A 22,343-nucleotide genomic window follows, 5' to 3' on the forward strand; every position below is an offset into this window, starting at 1 on the left:
TCGGGTCATCGTGACTTCCTGTCATCTTGTCAAGAGCCCTGCAGCAGATGACTGCTCTCCAACAGGTTTCCTCAGGGCGAAGCGCCTGTGGAAATGGAGTCTCACTTGGCAAGGACCGGTAGTCCACGGGATAGTGTAGAAATTTGCAAAATTTGTATAGCTGGTGGCTCTTTTTTCTCTCACTATATTGCTGATTTTTTGGGGTGGCTTTTAGTTTTATTTTGTCATTTTGTCAGTCATACATACAACAGCTGCAATTCTTTTCTGAAAATTCTAGGGATTTTTAAAAAAATTTTTTTTCCTAAGATCCAATAGGAGGCTAATACTTCTCAAATCTCTTATCTGAAATTACTAACTACAACGCCTAAGCCTAGGAACTTTTCTGGCTCAATAGACATAGTTAGGTACATACGAAAAAACACTTGAAGCATTAACCATGCCTCACAGGAGTGGAAAGGAGAGTAACATCTGCATATACAGATTAGAAAACAAAGCCTAAACATACGCACAGTGCCAACTTTTGAGAGTAAGTTCCCTGAACACCAAACATATAAAATCAATGGCAGGATCTAGTATGACCCAATGGGAAAAATGCAGTGTAAAATACGGGATGCAGAACTCCATCTTTGCCATGCACAGGAGCTTACACTGGTGGAAGAAATATGGTCTAGTGGGATGGGAACAGCGTGCCTTATCAAAGCCTGCCTTTTACAGAGAGATGGAGAATACGGGACCCTCTCGAAAGGAGATATTAAAAAAATTCATTTGGCTTTGAATATGTTGTCCTTATGCCCGTGTCTGTTACTTTTAACTTTGTAAATCAAGTAGCTGCTAGCTGACGTAAGTACTACAAGAGCAGTGTGTGTCTGGATTGATACTTTGTTAAGGCCTGCAAAAATGCTCAACTTGATGTGTAGAATAAGGTTATCTATGGGGTGGGAAAGTGTGTTTAGGGAAACATTGGGGGCTTTTATAATGATTATGATATATTTCTTAAAATGTTATGTATTTCTTAAAAGTCAAAAATAAGAGACAGTAATAAGACTGTTTATGTGAACCTCATTTAAAAAAATCTGTTGATGTATGAATATAGACAGCTCAAGCTATTCAGGGCCACTTGAGTGCCATTGCCCTGCTGGTCAGGATTTTTCCTCGTGTAGACACTGCTTTCCCATCTCAGGACCTGAACCCCCACTGAGGCTGGAGCCCAGCAGAGTGACCCCTGAGACCAGGACTTGTTGATTCCAGGCTCGGGGATCCCTTGCCTAGCATGCACAAGGCGTTCGTTTCAATTCTAAGCATTGCTAGAGCAGGATGCGACCTCACACCTCTCAGCCCAGGCTCTTGGAAGGTGAAGGCAGGAACGCCAGAAATTCAAGGTCCTCCAGTTAGACAGAGGCCAGCCGGGGATACAGATTACCTCATCTCAAACAAGCAAACAAACACAAACAAAAGTACCAGGAGATGGCTCAGCAGGCTACCGTGCCCACTGCCAAGGCTGACAACCTGAGTGCCGTTCCCAGGACCCCCAAGGTGGAAGGAGAGAACTGATTCCTGAGGCGCACACACACACACACACATGCACGCACACACACGCACACACACGTGTGCACACACACACACACGCACTCAGCCACAAATAAATGAATATATTAATGAAATGTTTTTAAAAGATAGTGTATACTTTAAGCAGAAGACAGAGACAGGAAGAGGAAGAGGACAGTAGTTGGCACCCAGGACACGGGGCAGGCTGCTCAAGAGACTTGTACCTTAAGTGTTTGGTTGGTTGTCTTTGCTTTATTTTTGAGACAGGATTTCTCTGTGCAGCTCTGGTTGTCCTGAGAGTCTTCTGCAGATCACGCTGGCCTCGAACCATCTGCCTCTGCCTCCTGAGTGCTGGGATCAAAGGCGTGCACCACCAAGTGTTTTAACAGTAGCTACACACAGGATTTTGTGGTTTGTGAAGTTCCCCTGCTCAGAAGCTGTTATTAAAGCCAAGTTCAAAGCAAAGTAAAGCATTAAAACCAAGTGCAGAACCACGATTTACTTATTTCTCCTCTCTTAAAAGAATTTTGAATGGAATCGTCAGGTGTATTTTATGAGGTGCATTGCTCAGGACTAGGGGTGAGGGAAAGCTGTGTCCAAAGGTCACAGGCAGCCTGGCTCTGAACAAGCACAGTACATTTGTTGCTTGTAAACACTCTTGTGTGAGATATCTCTTGGAAAAGGGACTGTTTTTTTTTCTCCAGGAGATCTTAATTTTGTTAAAGTGATTGACCTCTGCAGTCATTGGGAAACAAACTATTACAGATCTTAGAGTGAGAGGACTTGTTCCCTCTCCTTTTAGTTCTCCCTGTCCTTCTCTCTTTTCTCAGGGTTGGAGAGGAGGTCTATAATCCCAAACCTTTGCTATTGACATGGTGCTTTTCATGAAATTCTGAGGCACCTTTCCTATCAATAGTTGATCAGTTTCCTCATTACCTTGTGCTAGAGGGCCTGGCAGACCTGTATGAGATCGGACGTGTGTTATATATATGGGATGATTCCTGTTCCTGATTATGTCTTGTAACTGAATAAATGAGGAAGTACTTCTGTATCATCTGGTATAAATTCGGTGGTTTCAATATGCAAAACAACTCTTTCTGCATCTTGTAAATCAGTAACTATGTTGAGAGGCTCTTTATGATCCATTAACACCATGAGAATAGCATATAATTCTGACTTTTGGACAGAATTATAAAGACATAGATCCACTTTTAAATTTTTCTGATTTGTAATGTGCCTTTCCTGATTTATTTACATCAGTATAGAATGTAGGGGCTCCAGATATTGGTGTTTCCCTTACAATGTGAGGGAAGATCCTGTCAGTCCTCTTTATAAGTTGAATTATCCTGCTTTTGGTATAATTGTTGTTGATCTCTCCCAAAAAAAATCACTACAGGCTCTTTGCCAGGGTTCAGTTTCTGCCCGTAATTTGTCAATTTCATCCTTAGTAAAAGGTACTATAGCTCCTACTGGATCTATTCCTGATAACTGATGAAGTCTCGATTTTCCTTTTAGGATCAACTCAGAGATCTTTCCCACATAAGCTTTTAATTTTTTACTTAGTTTATGTGTTAAAAAGATCCATTCTATGATAATATCTTCTCTCTGCATTAGAATTCCTGAAGGGGAAGCCTGGCAGTGGTGGTGCATGTCTTTAGTGACAGCACTCAGGAGGCAGAGACAGGGGGATCTCTGTGAGTTTGAGGCCAGCCTGGTCTACAGAGTGAGTTCCTGGACAGTCAGAACTGTTACAGAGAAACCCTGTCTTAGGAATGAAATTCCTGTGGGGGAATGTTTATGGGGTAATATGACCAGAGTGCAGTTAAGCTTCGGGTCTACGTGATCTACACTTGCAGTCTGTAATTCCTCTTCCATCAAAGCCAATTCTCTCTCAGTTTCAGCCGTTAATTCCCTGGGACTATTTAAGTTCTCGTTACCCTTTAAGGTTTTGTCTACATTAACCAGCTGATCAGGTTTTATCCCAACAATGTGCCATAAGTGGGAAATGTCTCCTAGCAACCTTTGAAAATCATTAAGAGTATGCAATTGATCTCTCCTAATTTGCACCTTTTGGGGTCTTTTTTTTTTGTAAACCTATTTTATAGCCTAAATAATTAATAGAATCTCCTCCTTGTATTTTTTTCAGCAGCAATTTGCAATCCCCAACAAGGCAAAATTTTCTTTACTTCTTCAAACATTCTTTCTAAAGTATCTACATTTGAATCATATAGTAAAATGTCATCCATGCAATGGTAAACTGAAGATTCCGGAAACTGCTTATGTATTATTTCCATTGGCTGGCTTACAAAATATTGGCACAGGGTGGGGCTATTTAGCATTCCCCATGGGAGAACCTTCTATTGATATCTTTTAGCAGACTAATAATTATTGTAAGTAGGCACTGTGAATGCAAATTTTCCTGTCTTTTTCTTGTAATGGTATACTAAAGAAACAACTCTTAAATCAATAACCATGAGAGTCCGTCTTTTAGGCAATAGAGAAGACAAAGGAATCCCAGACTGTAAACAGCCCATTGGCTTTTTTTGTTTTGTTTTGTTTTTCAAGACGGGGTTTCTCTGTATTGTTTTAGAGGCTGTCCTGGTACTTGCTCTGTAGACCAGGCTGGCCTCGAACTCACAGAGATCCTCCTGCCTCTGCCTCCCGAGTGCTGGGATTAAAGGCGTGCACCACCAATGCCCAGCATGGGCAAGGCTTTCTCAGGAAGGGGAACTAAATATCCTAACAATTGTTGCACATATGATTTTTGTGGCTTTTGAAGTTACATTACTCAAAGGATATAATTTACAGCCAGGTCCAAATTATGTATAAACCAGGCGTGGAGGCACATCCCTTTAATCCGAGACACTGAGAGAGACAGAGTAGACAGAGCTCTGTGAGTTCTAGACCAGCCTGGTCTACAAAGTGAGTTCCAGGACAGCCAGAGCTACACAGAGAAACCTTGTCTCCAGGAGGAAATATATGTATGTATGTATGTATGTATGTATGTATGTATGTATGTATATGTATATGAGTCACTGTGAGTTCTAGCTTGCCTAGGCTATGTAGCAAGGCCTGTATCAAAAATAAATAAATAAATAAATAAATATAAAAAAATAAAAGGGCTGGAGAGAGGTGCCTCAGCAGTTAAGAGCATTTATTGCTCTTGCAGAGGACCCTGGTTCAATTCCCAGAACCATGGTGGCTCACAACCGTCTCTAACTCCAGTCTGGGGGTCTCACGCGCACTGGCCTCTGTGGACATGGTGCGGCATATTGCCGGTAGTAAGACGTTCATCCACATAAAATGAAAATAAGTAAACCTTTAAAAAATGAAATGAAACAAAGAATAGGGAAAACACGTAAATACAAAAAATATAAGCTAGTTTGCCTACTTCTCTTTTCTTAACACATTCTCTTTTGTAAATGAAATCGAGCGGTTTATGAGGCTTACCTGCCCAGGCTTGCGCCGACAGGTGTCAATGAGGTCAAACTCAGAGGCCGAATGTCTTTGGCTTTTTGTGGTTTTAATTCTCTTGCTCTTAGAAGAAGGTAAGCCTATGTCCATGCAGGTGATATACCCTTTCTTTCTTTCTTCCCCCAACTTGTGTCAGAATTCTTGACTCTCAGCCAGCAAGAAACACACGCCACGCCCCAGGATGGACTCCTTTCCTTGTCCTGTAATTTCCTTCTCTCTACCCTGTCTCACTCTGGCTTGAGACGGACCCCCGAGACCTCAAAAACATCACTGTGGTACACCGTTCGCTCGCGATGGTGCTGAAGGAGGTCGTAGCGTTGCTTGGAAGGCCTGCGGCCCCAGACTGTCCTCATGCCCTCAGTCTAGACACAGTTGGAGAAGACGTTTTTGGCAACCTCAGAATCCTCACATGGAATTGATAAGGCAGAGTGATATTTAAGTCAGCCTTTTCTTCTCCATCCAGGTGTCTGTTGGAAAAACCAATCACGGTAGCCACAGGGATGGAGTCTGTAATTGAACTCAGTGACAGGACCTCCCTAAACAAAGCTGTCTGCCTATAGCCACTGTGAGGGTCCAGTTGAAAAAAACCATGCTAAGCCACCAACATAGGCCGTGTCTGGGGTGAGAGGGCAGGCACGTGGGTTGTTTGAAGGCAGATAGACACGACTGAGCCTTGCTATCATACAACAAATTAGCCACGCAATTCAGCTGCGCATGGTCCACCATTCCTGCAGTGAGTCCCCCAGTTCCTTCTGTGGGCTTAAGGAAGGCCTCACTTAATAGCACGGTGTCCCGCACCAAATGTTACACTCGGAAACAATTTCATAGGAAAAGAGGGAGCAATTTCTCATATTAATGGGGATCACAAGTCGCACTACATAAATCATCAGACAAAAGCAACTGGCCTCACAGAACGGAGGAACGGCTTCCTGAAAACAGCACCAGCGTCTGTGGTGGAGGATGAGGCTCTTGGAAACAGCCTCAGTGTTTGGAGCTCTCTTTCTGCCGTAAACATGAAACGTGGGATAGCCTAGAGACAGAAACGGGGACGGCCACTCTGATGCTCTTGGTCAGTGATCATCTGTCAAATGTTTTGTGTCTTATTCTTGGGCTACACTAAGGACTCGGTTCTCATGGGGCTGGACAGATGGCCCAGCAGTTAAGAATGTTGGCTGTTCTTCCAAATGACCTGGGTTCAATTCCCAACACTCACACCTCAGCTCACAACACCCTCACACAGACATATGCAGGCAAAACACCAATCAATGCTCATAAAATAAAAATAAATTATATGAGTGTTTACTGCCCTTGCAGAGGACCCAAGTTCAGTATCCAGCACCTGTGTAGGTCCCCTCAGAACTGACTGTAATTCAGGCTTGAGCTCCAGGGGATCTGACACCCTATTCTGGCTTCCATGAGCACTGCAACCACGTGTATACACACACACACACACACACACACACACACACACACACACGCTTACAATTATAAATAAAATAAAAAATAAAACCCTAAGACTTAGTTCCCAAAGAATGTTGAACCCAAAGGATCAGGCTAGAAAGAGAAAAAGTGATTGCAGAGAGAGCATCAGTATTTGAAGGCCAACCTTGGCTATACATAGAGTTTGAAGACATCCTGGCCTATATAAGGCTCAAAAAAAATAAAGAATAAAAATAAATTACAAATAATTTGGGTGTTGCTGATTTGTTTGCAATGAGCTAATCAGCACTGTCTCTCCCCAGGCGTTTGATGCTTTTCAAATATCTTTACTCTTTAATCGTCAAAGTCAAAGTCCTGGCAAAGCTAAGTGAAACTTGAACTTCTCAAGACTCAAGTCCAGAGAACCTAAAAAGTTTTGAAACTGCACACGGCCCAAAGCTGATGTTTTCACATATGGTTCTAGGAACCGTGCCACCGAAGGAGACATCGATGTTTATCTTCTGACGGTTAATTCTGCTCTTGCTGAAGGTTTCTATTTAATCACAAATCATATTTAATAACTTGTGACTTTGTCCAGATGGCTTCAAGATTACACTGCACTGGAATGCAAGGCTGCGGCCAATGTACTTGGCCTCTTCATTCTGAAATAGTTTTCACTGATCAAATGAGATAACCAGTCATCAAATAACGCAGACACATTTATCCTCGCTTATTCAATTAGAGTGTTCAGCCAAAGGTCCTTGAAGAACTCACGGTATTTGCTGGACAAAAAGAAGAGGCCAACTGAATGGCAGTGATTAAACACAAGTTTTGAGAGCCAGTGAGACCTGAATGTCCTGGGTCCTGTCTCTAGCCATGTTATCTTGAGTCCCTCTCTCTAACATGAGATAGTAATATGAAACTGTGATAACTAGTGTAACATATATGTAAGGAGCTGGCACATACGTCAAGGAGCCACTTGATACATAGTGTGCGGCCACTGAGCCACTACGGATCTATTCGCCAAGTCCCCTTTACCGCATTAAAAAGTCTGGGTTTGGTTGGTTTGGGTTTTGTCATGAGGCCTAGAATACCTTTGAGCTTGTTATATCCCCCTTCCTTCTCCTTATGTGACAGGCGTGCCTGGTCTCAAAAGTCTTTGGGATACAAGATGAAGAGTGGAGATGGATATTTCAGCGTGTGGGTAGAACGCATGAACGCATTGGTGGGATAATGAGCAGTCTTGTTCACCTATGCGTGTGATGAGTGTACTGCAGAACCAGCTAAGGTTTCTGGATAAGGCACAGACCACACAAGTTGCCTAAGGGATGAGGTTCTCTGACCTGCTGAGCTTCTGCAAGTCAAACTGCGTGTTCCAGGCTCCTCTTCATGAGCTCACTCTGGGCTGGGGTCCACTGTTGCTGGTGCAGCTGCGCTGAGTCCTTGCTGCTTCTGCAAGCAACCTCTCACCCATATTCTCATAAGAAACTCCAGTAAAACTCTTAGTCCACCATGCCGGACTGTGTGGTAGCCTTGCTTTGGTCTGCGCTTGGTTGGTTCTCTACCTGGGATGAGTGGATGTTTGTTAATATCTTCCAAAGAATGGTGTCACACAACACACAACACACACACACACACACACACACACACGTGAACAAACAAACAAATGAATAAATATGATTTGATGTTGTGATTGTTCAAAGAGGCAGAGGCAGAGTTGATCTGTGGACACAGAGAGTCACTGAAGGCGATTAGTTAAGATATTAAATAGAACCTGGTATAATTGTAAAAATAAAAACAGCATGAGAGAGAGAGACAGAGAGACAGAGAGAGAGAGATGCCATGCCATAGAGTTCAAGAGGAGGAGTTTTTTATTAAGGTAAAAAGGATCACAAAAAGAGGAAAGGGGAGATGGGTCTCTGGGGACAGGAACAGCGGGAGAGAGGAAAGAGAGACAGAAACAGAGAGACAAAGAGCAAGACAGAGAGAAACAGACAGAGAGAGGGATGGGAGGTGGGCCGGGCCCTTTAAAAAGGAAACATAGTGAACAGGCGCAGGTAGTGCTCTTAGCAGCAGCAGCTGATGTGTCTTGTCAGACTGTAAGGGCAGGTCAGTAAAATGCCTGAATACAAACAGAACCCAGTTGGATTGCTGTCAGAGACTAGCAAGTTTCTGGTTCAAAGTAACTTTCATTTGTGTGTAAAGTGAAGCCATCTGCCAGCTTGTTGTGGGGGTCCCTGCGAGCGCTCTCGATGGCCATCAGAATAACTAAAGGTGTGAGGAAAAGGAAATTCAGTTTAACAGGACTCGGGAGCCAGTGTTGGTTCAAATTCTTAGAGTCTGACACCAGGGAGTTTGTTTTAGGCATAATTAAGTACGGGACAACTTTGGAAACAAATTCCCTGGTAACATTATCTCAATCCCTTGTGTACACTAAAGCTTAAGGTCTGACTACATCAAAACTCTTTCACAAAGTACATGTGATCTACACCGTGAAGATGGGTTCTATAGTGTAAGCCCCCAGGATTTGGTGTGGTCTCAGTCATGCAGATAACTTAGAGGTCACCAGGCTATAAAGTACATGTGACATCTTACATAAGGATGAGTTCTATTGACCGAGGAATGTAAACATAAAAGTCTAGGAAGGGAGAGTCTGGGATGAACATAGTAGTCTGGGGGATTCCTGTGTGGCCTGACCCTGTGGTATAGCATAGCTCACCAGGCTATTAGCAACATCCACTCTCAGCCTTCTGGGTAGAAAACCGGAATACACATCCCTTCTGTTGAACAGACAAGCCTTCGTGCTTGACATTCCTGGTTTCCCTCGTGCTTATTTGTGAGCACAAAGACCTCGAGCCCTCGATAATTTGTAAAACGGAGTCACCCAGAGCAAAGCCCAGCTGACTGATTCAGTATGGAGTCTCTTAAAGCAGGGGCAACCCAACGTCCCTGTCAGGCTTCCACTCCATTTCATTTTGTTAGCTTTTTCAGTAGTGCATTTACATGGCTCCAAATTCAAAGATGCTAAAAAGAATACAGTGAGGTATGAACAGCAGTTACACACATTCCACACATGACAGGCAAGGAGCACACAGTGACAAATCCTTCCAGAGATACTGGACACGTTGTCTGTCACTATGAATACAACATACCTAATATATCATTTCACACCAGAATAGTCACAGCATTCCATACTTTATTTAACCTGCCCCCCCCCATGTGTTATTTAACCTGTTCCTTATTAATAGAAAATCGGGCCAGGTAGTGGTGGCGCACGCCTTTAATCCCAGCACTTGGGAAGGAGAGACTGGAGGACCTCTGTGAGTTTGAGGCCAGCCTGGTCTACATAGTGAGTTTCAGGACAGCCCAGGCTGCACAGGGAAGAACTTGGTGGTATGGTAGTGTCAATGAGAATGGCCCATAAGCTCAAGTATTTGAATGCCTGCTTGGTCCTCAGTTGGCGGATGGTGAAGGAGTAGGGGGTGTGGCCTTGTTGGAGGAGATGCATCACTTAGGGTGGGCTTTGAGGTTTCAAAAGTCCACACCAGGACTAGTGCGCCCTCTCCCCTGCCTCCATAAGCTCTCAGCTACTGCTCCAGCGCCACGCACGCCGCCATGATGATAATGTGGACTAGCCCTCTGAAACTGGTCACGGTGTGTCTTCACAGCAGTAGAAAAGTACCTGCTGAGACATGAAGCCAGGAAGATGACTCAGAGGATAAAGGTGCTCGCCACCAAGCCTGGTGCCCCCAGCTTGCTTTTCTCCTGCTGTGATAAAACACTGAGCGGCAGTAACTTGAGGGAGGGAAGTGTTTATTTCACTTACAGTTTGCAATTCAGCGTCCAGGGAAGCCAAGACAGGTAGTTGGGGCAGGGACTGAAGCAGAGACCACAGACGAAGGCCGCCTACTAACTCCGCTCCCAACATTTATCTATCTTTCTTATGCAGGCCAGGCACATTTGCCTAGAGATTGTACTGCCCACGGCGGGCTGGGCCCTCCTACATCAATTAACAATTAAGGAAATGCTCATAGACATCCCTGTGGACCAGTCTGATGAAAGCACCTCCTCGGTTGAGGTTCCCTCTTTCAAAATGTGTCTGGTTGACAACAATCAAGTTGGTCATCATGCCTGAACACCCCTAGTTTGATTTTCAGGACACACGAGGTGGGAGGAGAGAACAACCCCGAAGGATTTGTCCTCCAGCCTCCACACATGCATTGTGGAAATTGCTCAAAGGAACAAATAAACAAATAAATATTTAAAAAATATTTTTAAATGTAATGTTTTGCCATTATAAATAATATCACAACAAAATAGCCTAACAGACACATCAAGGTGTGTGTGTGTGTGTGTGTGTGTGTGTGTGTGTGTGTGTATTTGCCAAAGGTAAGATGAGGTCTGTATGTGTATGGAATAAACTCTAAGAAACAAACCTGGAGCTGGAGAGATGGCTCAGAGGTTAAGAGCACTGGCTGCTCTTCCAGAGGTCCTGAGTTCAATTCCCAGCAACCACATGGTGGCTCACAACCATCTACAATTCAATCTGGTGTCCTCTTCTGGCATGTAGGCAGAACACTGTATATGTAAAAAATAAATAAATCTTTAAAAAAAAAAAGAAACAAACCTGCCTGCTTAAAGAGTATGTTTATCCATGATTTTGATGGTGGTTCATAAATTCTTCTCAAGAAAAGTTAAACCATTTTATTCTCTAATAAGTAGTCTATCTGAACATTCTTTTTAAAAATTATTTTTTGAGGACTGATAACAGATGAAGGCTTAGCAAGCCCAAGTGTCCCTAAATGCATCCAGAGATCCCTGGAACTTATACCTCATTTTTTAGTGATAAGCTCCACACAGAAGACCTCAGAAGGTTTCTTTTGGTTCCCATGGCAACACTTACCTACTTAGCCTCAATTTATTGTTCCTAGGTTACAAGAGCAAAATCTCAGGATTAAAACATTCTTCCCACTGCGTGTTTTAAATAGGGACGAGATCAGAAAAGGCTGTGTAGGAGCGCAGTGGTCCTCCCTCCTCTGCAGATGCTTCAGGGTGGTTCAGCTTAGGCATCCCTGTGGGTTCGAGGTGTGTTTCCTGGTGTCTGAGGCTGCCTTCCATCAGTCCCTTAGTCAAAGAGACTACGGTTTTTTTTCCTGACAAAATACACAGAAGGTGTAGTGAGGAGGGGAGGTATTGTGAGTTTGCTTTTAATCATTAGCTTGTTCCCAAAGCACAGGGCTTAGTTTCTGGCATGACACTTTGTATCTTAGGTATGGTTTTAGTTTATTTTACAGCTATTGTTTTGTAATGGACTGTTTTCCAAAGACAAAAAAAATTATCTAGTCTGATTTTCTTTTTCATTGCACTATTAATCAGGAAAAATGAGCTAACTGACCTACTGGAAGCCCTCACAAAGCCCAGTTAAACGAGTACATTCTTTGCTGTTATTACTCAAATGGGTCTCTTTTGGTTACTTTTCTGTGGCTGGATAAAACACCATGACAAGTCTATTTCAGGCTTACGGTCCCAGATGGTTAGGGCCCCTGATGGCTGAAAGCAGGCATGGTGGCAGGAACAGCTGAGGGCTGAGAGCTCACGTCTCAAACCATAAACAGGAAACTCTCAGAGAGAGTGCAGTGGACACAGCTCAAAGCCATCCCCAATCAATCGATAATTAAGAAAATGCCCTACATATTTGCCTAAACCAGATCTTACGGAGGGAGGCTTGCTCAGCCCGCTTTCTTACAGAACGCAGGGCCGCCAGCCTAGGGATGGCCTCACCCACCATGTACTGGACCCTCCTTCGCTGATCACTAATTGAGAAAGTGCCTTACCGTTGTGATCACTAATTGAGAAATGCATCTTATGGAGGCATTTTCTCAGTGGAGGTTCCTTCCTCTCTGATGGCTCCAGCTTGTGTCAAGTTGACATCAAACCAGCCGGCCCAGAAGCACTAACGTAGGGAGCTGAAGTTCTGGGAGTCTGACGTGATCCAAGACTGGAAGAATGGGTTAGCATTCCTCTCCTTCTTCTGCACCCTCTCCTTCAACAGAGTCTACACCAGCTTCCTCATCCCCTTCTCTAGGGAAGCCATGTCCCCACGGGCCTCAGAGAACCCCCCCTCCACACCCTCCCCCATAAACCAGTGCACAAAGGCACGCTTGGCACACATCAGATCGCACTTGTGATCTAGGCGAGCCCAGGCCTCAGCAATGGCTGTGGTGTTACTCAGCATGCGCACAGCTCTCTGGGCCTTGGCCAGATCTCCGCCAGGTACCACAGTGGGAGGCTGGTAATTAATGCCAACCTTGAAGCCATTGGGGCACCAGTCCACAAACTGGATGGTACGCTTGGTCTTGATGATGGCGATGGCAGCATTGACATCTTTGGGAACCACATCCCCACGGTACAGCAGACAGCAAGCCTTGTATTTACCACGGCGAGGGTCACGTTTCACCATCTGCTTGGCTGGCTCAAGGCAGGTATTGGCGATGTCTGCCACAGGAAGCTGCTCATGGGAGGCTTTCTCAGCAGAGATGACAGGGGCATGTGTGGCCAGAGGGAAATGGATGCGAGGGCAGGGTACCAGGCTGGTCTGGAATTCGGTCAGGCCTGTATTCAGGGCCCCAACAAATCCGAGGGAAGAAATCTGGCTAATGAGGCAGCTAAGGTTAGTGTAGGCGGGGCGCTCAATGCCGAGGTTTCTACACCAGATGCCTCATTGTTTACCATGAAGGCGCAATCAGAACGCTCCAGGGTGGTATGGGTGATGGGGATGGAGTTGTAGGTCTCAACCACAGCGGTGGAAACCTGAGGTCTGAGTAAATAGAGAACACCAGCTGAGACTTACTCCCATAATCGACAGAGAGCGGCTCCATCAGCAGGGAGCCGAAGGCAGAGCCAGTTCCCCAGCCAAAGCTGTGGGAAACCAAGAAGCCCTGGACACCTTTGCACTGGTCAGCTGGCTTGCAAATCCAGTCCAAGACAAGGTCAAGCAAGTCCTTGCCAATGGTGTAGTGTCTACGGGTACGGTTACTGGCAGCGTCTTCCTTGCCTGTGATGAGCTGCTCAGGGTGGAAGAGCTGGCGGTAGGTACGAGTGTGGACTTCACCAATACCGTGAGTTCCAGGCCTGTGAGCACTGCCTGTGGCGCATGTTTGCCCGTGCCTGTCTCACTGAAGAAGGTGTTAGAGGAGTCCTCTCTTCCCTCGATGGTCTTATCACGGGGTGGGGGGTGGGGGTGGGGGGGGCGTGCTCCAGGCAGCAGAGCTTCCAGCAGGCATTGCGGATCTGGACAAGAGCCTGGGCAGTGTGGATGGAGATGCACTCAACGCACGCCTGGTAGCTTTGAGTAAGGAGGCAAGGTGGCAGGAGCAGACGCTGGGTCCCAGTTACCATCCCTGACTGCTAAGAGTTGAGGTAAGTAATGTAGATGGAGTTTCTGCCCTGCCCAGTCCTGCAGCCAGCCAAAACAAACAAAAAAAAAAAAACAGAGGCTTATATTAGCTATAAAATAAACTGTTTGGCCTATGGCTCAGGCTTATTACTAACAAGCTCTTACAACTTAAAATAACTCATAATTCTTATCTATGTTTAACCTCATGGCTTGGTACCTTTTCTCTGTAAGGCATTCTCATCTTGCTTCCTGTATGTCTGGTTGGTGACTAGACTTCTCCTAGTCTGGTAGCCCCACCTATACTGCCTGCTGGGCTAATGATCAATCAGTGTCTTACTAAACCAATATGAGTGACAAATCTTTACAGTGAACAAGAGCATTATCCGACATCAAAGTAACACAATCATATCCAGCATTTGTGTGGTTTCTGGGAATTCTAACTCAGGTCTTCAGGCATGCAAAGGAAGTGCTTTTATCCACAGAGTCATCTGCCCAGCCTGGTAAAGCTCTCTCTGAGGTGCCCCTTAAAATATCATAAGTGGCCGGGAGGTGGTGGCGCACGCCTTTAATCCCAGCACTCGGGAGGCAGAGGCAGGTGGATCTCTGTGAGTTCGAGGCCAGGCTGGACCGACAGCCTCCAAAACAATACAGAGAAACTCTGTCTCGTAAAACCAAATATATATATATATATATATATGATATATATATCATAAGTGAGCTAGGCACTCACTCTGTAGACCAGGATGCCTCTGCCTTTGCCTCCTGAGTGGGATTAAAGGTGTTCACCACCGTGCCTGGATCCATTTGCTGTTATTGTGGATAACTCAGTAATTTCTGTTAAACAAAAGTGGTAAAATAAAAAACAAAAGGGATCCACTGTGTAACAAAATAGCTTCAATTATTTGCTGCGCTTGAGAACAAAAATCTGAATGTGTAAATTGTGCTTTTCTCCTGTTGTAACGTTATGAAACACAACTACAGAGACTTCCCTCAGCACACCCACACATCATTTCGAGGCTCTCCAGGCACACATGTGAAATTCGAACGACAGAAAATGAGTTATCTGCAGCATAACAACCGCTTTAAAAACGAGTAACAACAACTTACACACTTCCGTGGATAGTCAGTCGCTCAAAGTTAGGACAAACGTGTTGGAGTAAGGAAGCCGGCTTCCAGAGGACTGATGACTTTCTGATTGCCTTTGTGGCTGTTCTGCAGGACAGGACTCATGCCTGGGACAGCACACCTGGCTCTGGGGTCTGAGTGCAGAGCGGCCTCGGGTACTACAGGGGAACCACAGGCACTGCCGTGCTAATCGTCCATGCGGTCAAACTGCCTTCCAAGTATTTCGGTCTACACCGTAGATTAGTTCTGCTCCCAGCCCCAGTCAGAGAGGGTGCCGTGTGCAGCAGGCAGCAGTCAGTACAGAGATTGATAACGCGCCAGGGTGCAGAGAAGAAACGGCTGATGTGTGCTCAGCCCTAGACCAGACAGACATCTGTGTGAGTCCAGGGTTCAAGGAGCATCGTCTAAGAGGAGACAAAAAGAATGTCAGAGGTGGGGAAGAAGGAAGCGGGCTGTGACGTGCTCTTCTCTGGGTCTTCCGGACACTCGTGGCGCTGCACTGGTGAACGCATGGTAGCAGCAGCACCTGCACGAGACCGGCTCCAGGTCACTCTCATCCACATCATGGACAGCGAAGGTGCTCATGAGGCCCCTCTGTGTCAATCGTTGGAAGTTAATGTTTGCTGCGGGTGGGGGTAGGGTGTCATTTTTTTCATCGGTGTACACATAACAGTCAATGTGCCAGTAAATAACTCTCTCTCTGTCTCTGTCTCTGTCTCTGTCTCTCTCTCTCTCTGTCTCTCTCTCTCTCTCTCTCTGTCTCTCCCTCTTTCTCTCTCTCTGTCTCCCTCTCCCTCTTTCTCTGTCTCTCTCCCTCTCCCTTTCTCTATCTCTCTCTCCCTCTCTCTCTCCCTCTCCCTTTCTCTCTCTCTCTCTCTCTCTCTCTCCCTCTCTCTCTGTCTCACACACACAGAGACACACACACAGACACACACACAGACACAGACACACACACACACACGCACACACACACACAGACACACACACACACGCACACACACACACACAGAGACATGAAAAGAAGAGGAGACTTGTGTTGTTCAGCAGGACAGGCAGATGCTAAGGGGTGGATGTAGTTGAAAGACACTGGAATGAGCATGGTGAGGCTCGCCTTTAGTAGTCAGGAGGAGGGGCAGGTGGCTCTCTGTGAGTTTAAGCCTGGTCTGTACCAAGCTTTATTTGGGCCATCAACCAGCTCCCAAATCATGGCACAGAGACTTAATATTAGTTTTTAGTGTTTGGTCTTATCTTACCTCTTATTTTAATCTGTTTTTCTTTATCTACATTTTGCCTTGGGGCTTTTTACCTTTCTTACTGTATGTCTTGCTTCCTTGCTGTCTCTATGACTGGCTGACTGGCTTCTGGCCCCAAGAGTGTCCCTCTCTTTCTCCTTATTCTCTCCTCCTCCTTCTCTTGAGCCTCGATTTCTTCTACTTGTCCTCTCTGCCTGCCAGCCCTGCCTATCTCTCTTCTGGCTAGCTATTGGCCTTTCAGTTTTTTTATTAACCCAATCAGGTGGCTTAGGCAGGGCAGGCGAAACAAATGCAACACATCGTTACATCATTAACGAAGGCAGCAGAAACAAATGTAACACAACTTTACATAGTTAAAGTAATATCCTGCAGCATAAACACATCTCTACATGGTCAAAATAATATTCCATAACACTGGTCTACATAGCAAATTTCTGGTAAGCCAGGGCTACACAGTAAGACCCTGTCTCAAAAGAGAGGGAGAAGGAGAGAAAGAAATATTAGATTACATACATGTATGAAATTGTCAAAGAATAAACTAAATGAGTGCTGGGATTAAAGGCATGTGCCACCACTGCCCAGCTTTAAATAAAATAGATTTTGACTTTTGTCACAAATGTAATGTACACTCCAGGTGCAGTACCTCTGAGCTGTGTATTTTTCTCAAAGTAAAGTAATCTCAATTTTATATAAAAACTGGAATGTTAAGGCCAGGCACTGTAACCTGTGTATTTAATCCAAGAACTAGCTACAAAGAGGCAGGCAGAGCTCTGTGAGTTTGAGGCCAACCTGGTCTACACAGCAAATTCTAAGCCAGCCAAGGCCATACAGTGAGACTTTGTCTCAAAAAACAAAACGAAAACCACAACCAAAAGCTGAAATGTCTTGTGTGTATCAAGCATGTTATTTGTACAACATTATGGGATTCACTGATATTTCCACACAAGCTTATACCATGCCTTCATCCTGTCCCTCTGCCCAACCCCTGTATCTACTGCCCATTCTTCAATGGCCTCATCAAGCAACTTTTTAGAAAAGAACAAGAGAAAGAAACTTGGAAAAAGAATATTTAGGTAAGACTTTATTTATATTTGTTCTCTATCTCTTAGGAAAACAAAAACTAGCTTTAGATGGTGGTTTTATCTCCAGATTATGACTGGAGCAAAACTTAATGAAACCGCATTCCCAATCCTGTCAGGGCTGTCCCTTCATCACTGATCAGGCAGATAAAAAAAGGACAGCACGTTCGTTACGTTTGGCTGTTGTGATAGGATACTGTGGTGAAAATTGCTCAAGGAGGAAGGGCTTACTCCGCTCACAGCTGAGGGAAACACAGTCCATCATGTTGGGGGAAGTTACGGGGGCCCCAGTCTGAGGCAGCCGCTCACACCACATTCACAATCAGGCATGGACGGAGGTGAAAGTTGCTGTTGGGCTACCATGTGTGTCCTTATTCCAACTGAGTCAATGGACCAGTGCAGGCCAAAGTGAGGCAGTCTTCTTATCTCAATTAGCCTGACCCAGGCCATTCCTCAGAGTCATACCCGGAGGCTAACCTGACCTCAACAACCCCTCACAGGCCTGCCTAGAGGTATGTCTCTCAGGTGACTCTACATGCTGTCAAGTTGACAATTAATATTAATTATTACAGGTAGGTCTAGTACTTAAAAAATACATTTAAAAAGTAATGTTTCTGGACCTCAGCTCTGGTTAGTGTTTCTAAATAATTCCTTAAATCTAGAAATAGAAATATGCATGACGTAACACGAGAAATCTTTTCAAATTTGATATGCACATGTGCAAATATAATATGCACATGCAGGTGATCAGAGAATCTTTTACAGGTTTAGTGATTGCCTTAGTTATGGTTTTATTGCTGTGAAGAGACACCATGAGCACAGCAACTCTTGTAAAGGAAACCATTTAATTGGGGTGGCTTACCGTTTCAGAGCTTTAATCCATTATCATCATGGTGGGACATGGCATCGTGCAGGCAGACGTGGTGCTGGAGAAGGATTTGAAACTTCTACGTCTAGATCCACAGGCAGCAGCAGGAGACTGACTGTGTGCCACACTAGTTATAGCTTGAGCATCTGTGACCTCAAAGCCTGTCCCCACAGTGACGCACTTCCTCCAACAAGGCCACACCTCCTAATAGCGCCACTCCCTATGGATAAAGCATTAAAACACATGAGTCTATGGGGGCTCACACCTATTCAAACCACAGCATTCCACTCCCTGGCCCCAAAGGCTTGCAGCCAGCCATAACATAATGAAAAAATGCAGTTAGTCCAACTTTTAAAGTCCCCATAGTCTATCAACAATGTTTAAAAGTTCAAGGTCTCTTTTGATATTCATGCAATCACTTAACTGTAATGCCCTGCAAAATCAAAATCAAAAAGCAGATCACATACTTCCTATACAAAATGGCATTGGGTATACATTACTTTTCAAAAGGTGGGGGAGGGAGAATAGTGAAAAATACTGGACCACAGCAAGACTGAAAACCAGCTGGGCGAACTCTGCATCTCCGTGTCTGATGTCAAAAGGTTCTTCTGACTCCTTTCAGCCTTGTTGACTACAACACACTTCTTTCTTCTGAGCTGGTTCCACTCCCTATTAGCAGCTCTCCTTTGCAGCTATGCCATAACTCTGGCATCTCTAACATCTTGGGGTCTCCAAGGCAATCCAGGCTTCACCTTCACAGCTTCTCACAATGGCCTCTCTGGGCCTTCATTCAGGGACACCCATGCCATACAGCTGGCCTTAGTGACTTTCCTTAGTCTCAGAGGAAGATTCCACACCCCCATCCCCTTTTTTGTTTTTTTGAGACAGGGTTTCTCTTGGAAACAGTCCTGGCTGGCCTTGAACTCACAGAGATCCACCTGCCTCTGCCTCCTGAGTACTGGGATTAGAGGTGTGTGTCACCATGTCTAGACCTAAGATGTTCTTTAATTCCTTTCATGAGTTGGAAGCTTAGCTGGGTGTAATGTTGCTTGCTCTAAGATCTCCACTACCTTTATTCCATTTAATGCCAGTCTTTCCTTTAATCTGTTCATCTCCTTGAACACAGGATTTAGCTCCATTCCACTTCCTGGTGCCCCTTTCCTCCTCAAATTTCACATTTTGCATTTTCATTGCTCAGTTTGCTCCTTTTCATTATAGATCTTCGTTAAGAGTGAAAGCTAATAACCATATGACAAAGTCAATACTAGGCTGTTTTGAGAGTTCTTCTACTAATGGAATTAATCCAAAAATTTTTCACCTTAGTCTTGGGCAGACTTTTCAGACAAAGGCAAACAGCAGCCACATTCTTCACCAAAATATCACAAGACTGGTCTTTTGATGAGGGAAGACCTTCTGTGTATATGTCTCTCTTATTGGTTAACGAATAAAACACTGTTGGCCAATAAGGAGCCAAGATAGTTAAGACTAGGAGAGGAGGATGATTCTGGGAAATGTAGTAGGGAGTCGCCATGTGTTCTTGGGAGGAGAGGAGGTATGAGTATGGTGTTGCCCATAAAATAAGATATAGAAATATATAGTTATGGGCTAATACTTAAGACAGAGCTAGCCAATAAGAAGCCCTAGACATTGTAACTAATAGAGTCTCTATGTGTTGTTTGGGGGCCCTGAAGTGGCGATAGGACCCAGGTGGGAATCCTGTAACAATCTCTAGCCCACGTACTATCATTTTTTCCTCTGAGACCTCTTGAGTCAGGCCCCCACAGTTCAAGTCACACTCAGCACCACTGTCTTCCATGTTCCTACTAGGGTGCCCCACAAGCTTCACTTAAGCCATTCAACTGTTTTTCTAATCCATAGTACCAAGGTCCATATTCCTTCAAACAAAAGCATGGTCCTGTCTATTACAGCAATACCCCAGTTCCTGGTACCAACTTCTGTCTTAGAGTTTCTATTACTGTGAAGAGACACCACTACCATGGCAACTCTTATAACAGAAAACATTTAATTGGGGCTGGCTTACAGTTTCAGAGGTCTAGTCAATTATCATGGCAAGACATGGCATCATGCAGGCAGACATGCTGCTGGAGAAGGATCTGAGAGTTCTACGTCTTGATCTACAGGCAACAGAAGGAAACTGACTATGTGTCTCACTGGGAGTAGCTTGAGCATATGAGACCTCAAAGCCTGTCTCCACAGTGACACACTTCCCCCAACAAGGCCACAACTACTCCAACAAGGCGACACCTCCTAATGAGGCCACTCCCCAAGGGCCACGATTTCAGACACATAAGCCGATGGAGGGAATTCCTATTCAAACCACCGCAGTCATGTTGCTTTAAGAGTTTTGAAACAGGCTTAAAACAAAGCTAAGCAACATAACAATTGAGCTGTAAATGTTTGCAGCTGCTGGGAGGGTGACAATGAGTGAGAGAAAGAAAGAAAGCCTTTTCAATTAAGGTCCAAGAAAAGTTTCCCAATGGAAGAGGACAAACAGCATGAGAGAGAGAGAGAGAGAGAGACAGACAGAGAGAGAGAGAGACAGACAGAGAGAGAGAGAGACAGAGAGAGAGAGAGAGAGAGAGAGAGAGAGAGAGAGAGAGAGAGAGAGAGAGAGAGAGAGAGAGAATGCTCTGATTGTCAGGACAGGGTTAGGATATCTGACCAACATCTGAACAAGAGAGGGAAAGAGCAGAAGAAATTTTGTTTTCTGAGTTAGAACTGGAAGAGCAGGTAGTCTTAGCAGTGAAGATCTATAAGCTGCTGCACTGAAGGAGGAGCCTCTGACCTATACAAGTACATTTTTTTTCTTTTTGGTTCTTTCTTCCACCTTTATAAAGGCAAAGACCGCTGCAGATGGCTCAGCCTTTAGAAGCACTGGCTGCTCTTCCAGAAGACCTGGGTGTGTTCTCAGCATCCACCTGTCAGACCACAAGTATCAGCGGCTCCAGACCCATAGACTCTGACACCCCCTTTTGGCTTCCTCTGGCACTGAGCACATGTGATATACAAACATACACACAGGCAAAACACCCAAGCACATTAAAAAAAAAAAAAGGAAAAATAGGGACTGGAGAGATGGCTCCAGGAGTAAGAACATTGTTTGCTGTTCTTCCAGAGGACCCAGGTTCAATTCCCAGCACCCTCATGGTAGCTCACAACTGTCTGTAACCCCAGATTCAGGGAATTTGGCATCTTCACAGCAGTGCACATAAAGTTAAAAAATAAAAATAAAAATAGCCGGGTGGTAGTGGAACATGCCTTAAATCCCAGCACTCAGGAGACAGCGGTAAGTGAATCTCTGTGAGTTCAAAGCCAGCCTGGTCTACAAAGCAAGTTCCAGGACAGCCAGGGCTGTTACACAGAGAAACCATGCCTCTAAAAATCAAAAAGAACAACTTTAAAGGAGGAAGATATGGAAGTTTCTACATATTATGCCTGTCTGAGTGGAGTTTTGTACAAATCAGAGTCTAGTCAATAAGAAACACACACACAAACACACACACACACACAGGTCCCTCAAAAAACTAGGCCATCTTAACAGGAAATTTTGACATATTTGTTTGCTCAAGTGTTACAGAGGTGGAAAAATACACTGGGATTATAGTTCATCTTGCTGAGCTGTGGTTTGAGTGAGAGCGCTCCCCAAAGGCTCATGTATTTTTTTTCTTTTTCTTTTCCCCCACCCCCCCCCATCCTCCCACCCTATCGCCACTTCCTTCCACATAGGGGATATCTAGAGTCTGTCATTTCACTCAGGGCAGGGTCCAGGCAATTCCCTAAGAGTCCAGGCAGAGAGAGCAACCCTCTTTGTGTTATGGATACACGATGTCTGTTTGTATGCCAGGGATAAACACTGATCCACTGCCCAGGGCCCTATAGGTTGCCCAGGCCTCCTCACTGACTCTCACATTCAGGGGATCTGGATCAGTCTCATGCTGGCCTCCCAGCTGTCGGTCTGGGGTCCAAGATCTCCCTCTTGTTCAGATCAGCTGACTCTGCTGGTTTTGTCAGCCCATTCTTTGCCAATTTGCTCATCACTCCTCTCTCTCTGTCACTGGGTTCCATGGGTTCAGTTCAGTGTTTAACTGTGGGTGTTTGCCTCTGTTTCCATCAGTCACTGGATGAAGGCTCCAGGATGGTTATAGACATCAAGTTCATTATCA

General features: G+C 44.9%; 1 pseudogene; it reads right to left on the reverse strand.

The window, feature by feature from the left end:
• Window positions 1-12,449: 12,449 nt before the first annotated feature.
• On the reverse strand, window positions 12,450-13,839 carry LOC101838952 (annotated as a pseudogene).
• Window positions 13,840-22,343: the final 8,504 nt, after the last annotated feature.

The sequence above is a fragment of the Mesocricetus auratus genome, unplaced genomic scaffold (assembly GCF_017639785.1).
Source record: "Mesocricetus auratus isolate SY011 unplaced genomic scaffold, BCM_Maur_2.0 Super-Scaffold_100041, whole genome shotgun sequence".
NCBI classification, from domain to species: domain Eukaryota; kingdom Metazoa; phylum Chordata; class Mammalia; order Rodentia; family Cricetidae; genus Mesocricetus; species Mesocricetus auratus.